The 9,223-nt window shown below is 39.3% G+C and overlaps 1 non-coding gene across 1 annotated transcript; it reads right to left on the bottom strand.

Moving 5' to 3' along the window:
• Positions 1-690: 690 nt before the first annotated feature.
• On the bottom strand, positions 691-797 carry LOC111821676 (U6 spliceosomal RNA). Its single transcript, XR_002825017.1, has one exon. It is a non-coding gene; the product is annotated as a U6 spliceosomal RNA (small nuclear RNA).
• Positions 798-9,223: the final 8,426 nt, after the last annotated feature.

Here is a 9,223-nt window from a genome sequence, read left to right as displayed (position 1 = left end):
TCCATTCTATCAGGGTCCATCTATTGTAGTAGTAGCCGGGCACCATCTAGTTCTTCCAGTCTCAGGGTAGATGAGACTGTGGTTTGTGTAAATTATTAGTCCTGTAGACTAGTTTCTTCTTTGAGCCCTTGGTTTCCTTCTTCTCTTTTTTTTGCTCTGGTTGAGTAGAGACTAATAGTTGTATCTTAGATGGCCGCTCACAAGCTTTTAAGACATCAGACAGTACTCACCAAACTAGGACATAGAACATAAACTTTATTATGCCAATTGACTGAGATGTCCCACGAGACTATGATCCTAATCCTTCAAACCCAGAAAACCAATCCCTGGAGGTGTTCGATTATGTCTAAGAAGTATCTGTAATTGTGCCTCCTATGTGCTTTATTATGTATTTATGAATATATGTGAATACAGTTATATACATGCATATACATATGCATACACCTATTCATACACACATACATACATATTCATACCTATATGCATATATGCCTACGTACATACATATATACCAACAAATATATTTTTTGGTTGCTCTTGTTTCAAAATTATATGTGCCATAGCAATCACCAAAAGATCCTTTTCTCTTGTGCACATTTTAGTGAAATCATTTGTCTTCATCAAGCTGTGCACACTTCACCCTCATTCAGTGTTACCAGCATTTTTACATATTTTTATTATTATTATTATTTTAATACGGAGCGTTTCACAAACTTGTGTGTCATCTTCGTGCAGGAGCCATGTTAATCTTTTCTGTATCGTTCCAATTTTAGTATATGTGCTGCTGAAGCGAGCATTCAGCATCGATCTTTTTAAAGATCCCAGATGATTGCAATGTGCAACAAAGTTTGGGATCCACTGGCATCACCATGGACCTACCTGCTCAGGCCAGAATCCTGAGGGTCATACTGTTCCTTCTTCTCTCCCCCTTCAAATTCAAATTTCCATCAAGGCTTTTTGATATTATCTCTTTAAACATTGGTTCTCAGAGTGGTCTCCAGACTTAATAAGGTGATCAACTCGTCTGGGTTTGCTTGGGACTTTTTCTGTTTTAGCACTGAAAGCCCTAGGTTCCAGGAACCTGATCCATCCTGGGCAAACCTAGAAGGCTGGTCACCCTACCAGACCAGCAGTATTGGTATCACCTGGAAACTTGTTAGAAATGCAAATTTCCAGGCCTCAGCCCAGGACGTACTGATATAGACATCCTGGGGATGGGACTCAGCTCTTGGTGCTTTTCCAAGCCCTCCAGGTGAGTCTGATACATGCTCAACTTTGAGAACCATTGTCCTACGTAACACCCAGGACCACACTGTGAAGATGAGTGCTGCTGCTGCTCTTCTTCTGACAACCTAGTCTGTGCGGCTGCTTTCTTGAATGCATGTGTGATGCCGTGGTCCCCGGCTTACACACTGCGTGCAGCTTCAGGCTGTGATGCTTGAGGGTAAGCAGAGCAGGTAGGTGGGAATACCCTCCACTGAGCTCTGTCTTAACTGGAACCATTCCTGCACCGTTTACTCAGTGAGGAGCTTCTTTTTGTAGCCCCTCAATATCCAAAACTGATTTCCCATTAAAATAGACACTTTTTATATTGTTAATAAGCTTTTAGGGAGAAAATAGTAAAAGATAATTTTCCTTCTTTCTAACCTGAAGTCTCTCCTGTGAAATTTCTCATCTCTCTGAGTGGAGGTACTCTTATCTCCACAGCTATTCTCACTTCTTAGGGAATAAAGCACGTTTTGCTTTCTTTTTTTTTTTTTTTTTTGTAGTTTATGTTTTGGTGTTGTCATTGACACTATACACTGCAGAACGTATACCAATTCAACAATTTCTACATGCTTTTTTTTGAATAATAGCTGTATTGAGATACAATTCACATACTATAAAATTTACCTGTAAAGTGTAAAATCCTGTAGTTTTTAATATATCCACAGACTTGTGGAACCATCATCACTATCTAATTATAGAACATTTTGTCACTCCAAAAATAAACCCCACACCCTTTAGCTATCATCCCCCATCTACTCCCTCCCCAAACCTTAAGCAACAACTAATCTACTTTCTGTCTCTATGGGCTTCCCTATTCTGTACTTTCAGATGAGTAGAATCATATAATATGTGGTCTTTTGTATCTGGCTTCTTTCACTTAACATAATGTTTTCAAGGTTCATCCATGTTGTAACGTGTATTAGTACTTCATTCCTTTTTATGGCTGAATCATATTCTATTGTATGGATACACAACATTTTGTTTATTCACCAGTTGATGGACTTTTGGGTTGTTTCCACTTTTTTGCTATTATGAATAATTCATATACAAGTTTTTGTATGGACATAATGTTTTCATTTCTTTGGGTAGATACCTAGGAGTGGAAATGCAATGCTTTCTTAAAAAAAAAAAAAAAAAAAAAGATTATGACCTTGTCTACACCTCCCTAACAGATTGTAAACACATTAAAGCAAGGATTCATCTTTTTACTTTCCAGAAGTACTTAGAATAATATCAAAAACATTTATTGACTTGAATTCATAATAATTTGCCTTTCTTGTGTTAAAATATGTCAGTATCTAACTTTGGCACTAATCTCGTGCACAGCACTCTCTTGATTTTAAATTACTGACTATTCCGCTGACGTCACCTCACCTGCCCTTACTTGAAGGCTTTGGATGACTGTGCCCCGGAGTCACTCCTCCCCATTGGGGCTGCTTTTACTTCAGTTTCAAGATCATTGTCTCGAGTGCTCATCCTGGGTGCTCCCTGGTGCTCACCTTTTTCCTGCTTATTCCCCACAGCCTTGTCTGCACTTTTTGCTCTTATATTCTGTGTCTTCCTTCCCATCTCCTTTTTTTTTTTTTTTTAAATCTTCCATAGCCCCAGTGTGGAAATAGGGCTGTTTTTGAACCTGAAGATTTAAATAATAAGCAGCACCTGGGAGATAAGGGGGACTATAGATTAATCCCTTTATCAAGTCTTGAAATTTCTTATATCATAGCTGGAAAAAAGTCTAAAGGGGGTCATTTATTCTAGGTCCTTTTCTCTTTTTAGAACTGTTCTTAAGACTATCTTATGAGAAACAATCCGATTCTGACTCACATCTTGTGAAGGATTGACATCTTTTGGGTCAGAAGAACTGACTTGTGTCCTGAAGTATTTACACTATGTGGTTCTGCAGGGCCTAGTGGAGTGATGGCTGGAAAATGGGCTTTGATGCCTGGCTTCTATTTCCTCTGCTGAAGTAATGGGAGTGGCCCCCAAAGAAATGCCAACACTGGGGTTTAAAATCTCTTACTTCAGCTACGTCCGCTTGTTTGAAATGCCTGCGGAACAAGGCAATGAAGAGGTAAGCTAATTCTGGTTAATTCAGGCTGCTAAAAATATTCTTCCTAAAATGGTCCAATAAAGTGTGGTAAAGGGACCTAAACCACCCCTGATTTTCTCACTTCTCTATGTCACCTTGCAAATGGACTCTTGGCCTTCCTGTTACCAAGTAGTTCCTAGTGTATATCTCCTCACTCAATTCTACATCGTGAAATGTATCAGTGAAGATGGATTGTGGCTGATCCCTGTAACTTCCCTGAAAACACTTAGGCACATATCAGCTTTCCTGCTTCCTAGTACTGCAGTGGTTCTCAACAGAGCACATTTTTACAGACATTTTTGGTTGCTACATAGGGGATCAGGGTACTACTGGCGTCTAGTGGGTAGAGGCCAGGGATACTGCTAAATAAACATCTTACAATGCACAGGACAATCCCTGACACACACACACACACACACACCCCCCACAGCACACACCAAAGAATTATCCTGCCCAAAATCCCCTCAGCACTGAGCTTGAGAAACTCTGCAAGTGGCTTCAGTGCCCTTAAGCATGGACCTTATTATTCCCCCCTTCATTTCCATAAGTCGCTCACTTCTATTCTTCCTCCTGGTCTTCTGTTTCGTATTTGAGGTAATGTAAGCCCCAAACTAGACGAGCGTTATATTAAGTCTGGCAACCTTTAGACATTTTATTATTGGAAGTCACCTACCCAGGCATTATAAAACCCACAGCTGCACATATCAACATAATTTCAGAGGTTGTGGTGATCTCATTCACACCCTTCCTTTGTTAGGCTATAAATTCAATCAGGACACTGCTTTTCTGGTTGGTTTAGCAGAACCGACACTTGAGAAGTCTTGTGGGCTACATGAGATTTTTTTCTTGCAAAATTCATTGGTGAGTTTGAGTTACATGTGTAAAAGTCATTGGGACTAATAAATATAATATTATCCCTTCTTTGGATGAAAAGCATGCCAATGTATTTACAAAGGTATTGGATGCATTTTGGTAGTTGCTTCATGAATGGCTGTTAGATGATACTGGCCTTAAAATGCATTGTGTTGCAACAAACAGTAAAATATATTCAGCTGACAGTAACTAACTTTCTGGCTTTGCTAAATGATTTTAATTTACTGACTAGTCATTAATATGACCTCACCTGCCCTCACTTGAAGGCTGCAAACCGTTCAACATCTTGTCAGTTTTCTTTCTTTTTGGTCAGAACAATTTAGGTGAAAGAGATGATAGGAGGTGCATATAAGGCCAAACTGCCCAGCTCCTAAGATCCACGGGTGGAAATAGTGTTTGTAAGCAGTCTGTACACAGGAAACGCATGCTCCTCATTCCTGCTTCTGCCCCTGCCTTCTGAAAACTACACTGTAATTTATAGCACATATAAAGTTATAAATATTTTCATATTTGTCCTTGTTTTTCTGATATGTTTCAACGAAATGGAAAATTCTATGTATCTGAAATGCCAATTCTCATAGAAATCTTACATTTAACTTTTCCTTATTTGTGTAATACTTATTCCTCCACACTACATCTGGAATCATTAGATGTTTCAACGATACCCGCCTATACTGCATCACAGTGAGGAATGTAGAATGCAAAGCTGTAAAGTTTAATTTTCTTTCAATTATAGCAGACGCCATGTTTTCCCGAAAACTTAATACTTTATTTACACATTTTGAAGATATAGGTGGTTTTTCCATAGAGTCTGAACCTTTTCTAAAATGGTCACAAGTTACATGACTCTGAAAAATAAGTATTCATCTAATACACAATTTCATACTGTCCATTTCAACACTACATTTGAAGTTTTCTTGACAGTACAGAAAGGCTCATGACATTGCCCACACCTCTCTAAGACACTAAGCATCAAGTTTCCCATCAATTCTGTATTATGCAGCAATGATCTGGTGTATTTGTATAAAATATCATCTGATTATTTATCATTCTCTAAAGGTAATGTTTATAGTCTATAGTCTAACATATACTTTATTTTATACTGTATGCAGGCTTTCAACATACTCAACAAAGTCTGAACTTGTGAATACTTTCATTTAATGCATAAAATGCCAATCTGATGGTAAGAGAGAAGACAAGACTTACCGGGATTTGAGGTCTGTGGCAAGAGACACAGGCAGCAAACGTGGCATGTAAAGGCACACCTGGAAGGGAGAGTCAATTTCAGCAGAATATGTTTCCCCTGAGGCACCTACAGGTAGGGAAAAAAGATGAGAAGTATTCTCAAACCTGTCAGAAAGGTGATTTGTGAAGTTATTTGCCTTAGGTTTGGCTTCTGCACAGACACACCCTGCGTACAGAGGGAAAGCTGGCTTTTACGACAAATGTTCTTCGTTTACCTGCCAAACTTCAGAGAGCAAGGACTAAAAGGAGTTGAGATCAGAGCGGCAGCAATGAGCGACAGCATTCCTACTGAATTTATAACAAAGGTCTAGGTTAGTTGTAGCTGCTTGAACAGTGTGAAAATAAGGAGGAAGAATCACAAAGAATATAAAGGCTTACACTGAGTTCACAGAAGCAACTGAGGCGCAATGCCCTCTCAAGGAATAAATGGCTTGTTCTGGGGAAGAACCACTATTTAAGTTTATCTGGGTGGTAAAAGGGACAGCTGATGAAGTACCGACAGGGTGATGTGCTTTATATTGCAGTAATTTATTGGTTTCAGCTCCCTTTCTTTACTGTGAGCAACTTGGTGGCAAAGACCATAGGGATGACCTATCCTCATGGCTCCTCCCTTGGCCCCCAGTAACTGGGTTGCTAATCTTTCCTGTGCCCAGAACCAATGGCTCAGTTCCACCAGGTGAACATCTGTGTGTCTTCTGAGGCTGTAGTGCTCAAGGGCTGCACTCTGGCTAGTCTAGTGGCCACCAAGGGGCAGCAGTTCTTGTCCCTCAGACTTTGTTCTCCCTTCTACTCATGTTAGCCCATTCTGCAGGTGTCGGTTTCTGGCTAAGGTCCTTTTCTTTCTAGCAGGTAGACTGTCCAGTATCAGGAGGCTGTCTTTACTATATACACCCTGAGCCCCTCTCCTCTGACTGGGACCCTGGTACTTTGTCTTCTCTTTTGGACTGGATCCCCTTTTATGTCAGCCTCTTCTATGGTTCTGCCACAGTGAACAGACCCTCAGTATCAAAAGTCTCATGGATTCTCCACTGCTGGGTCCTGCCTAACTAGCACAGAGCTGGCCACTACTAGAATTTAGACTGAATCTAGCCTATTCCTCTGTCTGCTACTCTAGGCTTCTAGTATGAACTGAATCTCCTTAAAAAGCTGCTTTCTTGGCCAGTTTTTGTAGCTAGGCCAGCTTAACCTCTACCCACTGTGATGAAAAAACTTGGGCACAGTTCTCCTCTCTAGTATCCATTAGTTTTATTGTGCCACTTTTTTCCAAGAATTTAAAATATGTCACACTGTATTCCCCAATGTTCAGCTTAGTGCAATGCACACTGCAGGTGCTTTTTTTTGAATGAGTTAACATTAAATAGCATAAACTATGTTAGACTTTATATATGTGTCTTTGTGTGTGTGTGTGTGTGTGTGTATACCAAACCAAACCAAACCCACTGCCATTGAGTTGATTCCAACTCATAGCGACCCTATAGGACAGAATAGAACTGCCCCATAGGGTTTCCAAGGAGTGGCTGGTGGACTGAAACTGCCGACCTCTTGGTTAGCAGCCGAGCTCTTAACCACTGCGCCACCAGGACTCTGTGTGTGGATACATACATACATATATATATACATAGTCCCTGGGAAGTGGTACAAATGATTAACGCACTTGCTGCTAAATGAAAGGTTGCCGGTTCAAGTCCACCCAGAGGCAACTCAGAAGAAAGGCCTGGTGATCTAATTCCGAAAAATCAGCCATTGAAAATCCTGTGGAGCACATTTCTACCGTAACACACGTGGAGTTGCCGTGAGTCAGAATCGAATAAGTCAGAATCGATTAGATGGCAGTTGGTTTTGGTACATGCATGTGCTGCCAAACTTTTACATCAGAAAAATCTAAATCCCTATATTTTTTATGGCCACATTCTAAAATTTAGGGATTCAGAGGCATATGATTTGAACTGCATTAGGCTAGCTTCCATCAGGCGTGATAAGTTACTGAACAAAGTGGATGAAGATAATCAAAGGGAATATCCAGGGAGTAAAATGTTTCAGACAAGAGAGGGGCAACCTCCTCAAGTGTCTAATAACTTAGATTGGCCAGAAAATTCTCCTTCGAGCCCTACATAAGGCCCTGCTGTAATTTAAATCTACTTATTTCTCCCATCAGTCACTGCCTGAATTCTTCACAAAACATAATTTTCCTTTATTTATTTTTTCTTCTTTTAGACCTTCTCCATTTTCTTCTCTTAGACCTTCTCCATTTCTCTAAAGCCAGTTTTAATTGCCAAGAATAAGACAGGGACATTTTGTTCCCTGTTTTATTTAAGATTACTTTTTCCAGTTCATGCTTCAGTGGTCGTTTTCAGGCAGCTTGATACTGATCAGCTATGAAATGTGCTGAATTAGAGGGGCTTATTTCTTAGAAATGAGAGACTATACTGGGAAGTGATTTCTCTTACCCCTGCCCTCCATGCCAATCTGCTTGCAAGGGACCAGGTGGAATACTTTCTTTTACAAGATTCTCAGGGCTCTATCGAGACCTAACTGGCTCAGGAGCATTTTAAATGTCTCGCACATCTTCTGTAAACTGTGTGGTTCAGTAAATATATACATCTTGGGGACTGCAGGTTTAAGTGGTTTGGGAATCCATGTGGTTTGGAATTCCATTTTTCTACAAAGAAGATTTATAGGATAGGAAAGAAACTAAGGCAGAGTCTTAAATTTTACTTACCTGTCAGTATATATCCATTTTCTCCCGTGTAGTTTCAGTGAGCAAGTTTATTGGTGGCTTGAAAAGACATATCTGGGATTCCTACAGGCTCATGGATAACACCTTCATGGAAGAATACTGGTGGTGAATTATGCCAAACTAGGTATTTGTTCCACTACCACAACATTTACAAATCAGAGAATGGATTCAATAAACATTTCCCAAACGCCAATTTTGTAGACTTTAAAGCACTTAAGTTTTTTTTAAACCTGTGATTTAATTTTGTGTTTTTATTTATGTATTTGCTGCCATATTTTAAGTTGATGCCATAGTTGTTTTTAATTTTGTTCCCTTCAGACCAGATCAATTCATTTTTGAGGTACAAGAAAGCAAACTCCTAAAATATAGGAACCATGTCTTTTCCATTTCAGGACTAACCACAAAGGAACCTCCCAATCAATATTTGCTAAAATAGCTTGTCTTAATTTTTTGGAAAAGCCAATTGCTTCCATAGAGCGCCAGCTAAAAGAGTAGGAGATCAGAGTAGCATTTTATTCTTAAGTAGAAAGTTCAGCAGGAAGTTGAGTGAAATTGAGACTTTTCAGTTTGTTCATTTGATTAGTTGGTTATCTGTCTTATTAATCCAATACTAATTTTCTTTTAAGATTTTACAATATTGTGCAAAACATAAAATCCTAGACACAAAACATTTTAAATTTTTTTCAAGTATTGGGGGGAAAAGTGTTTTTCTCTTTTGAAATGAATAACTTTAAAAGGCTTACTGCATTCTTGAGCAATTTTATTATATCTTCAAGGTAGTTTCCACTGATATATGGATCTACAGCTTATAATGAAAATCAAAGTGACAACATGGTTCAAATTTCAGAAATTTGCCTTCAAATAACCATGAGTGGGTTACTGCAGGCTACTGATGCCGTGTTATTAGGATATCTGCTTCCGTCTCAGAATGACTTAACAATTGACCTCTTAGGGATAAAGTTAGAGTGCTTTCAGACAGAAGGTACTTTCAGGAAACATAATTTGTCCAC

The sequence above is a fragment of the Trichechus manatus genome, unplaced genomic scaffold, assembly GCF_000243295.1.
Source record: "Trichechus manatus latirostris isolate Lorelei unplaced genomic scaffold, TriManLat1.0 scaffold00096, whole genome shotgun sequence".
Taxonomy (NCBI): domain Eukaryota; kingdom Metazoa; phylum Chordata; class Mammalia; order Sirenia; family Trichechidae; genus Trichechus; species Trichechus manatus.
This window is presented reverse-complemented; position numbering and strand designations above follow the sequence as displayed.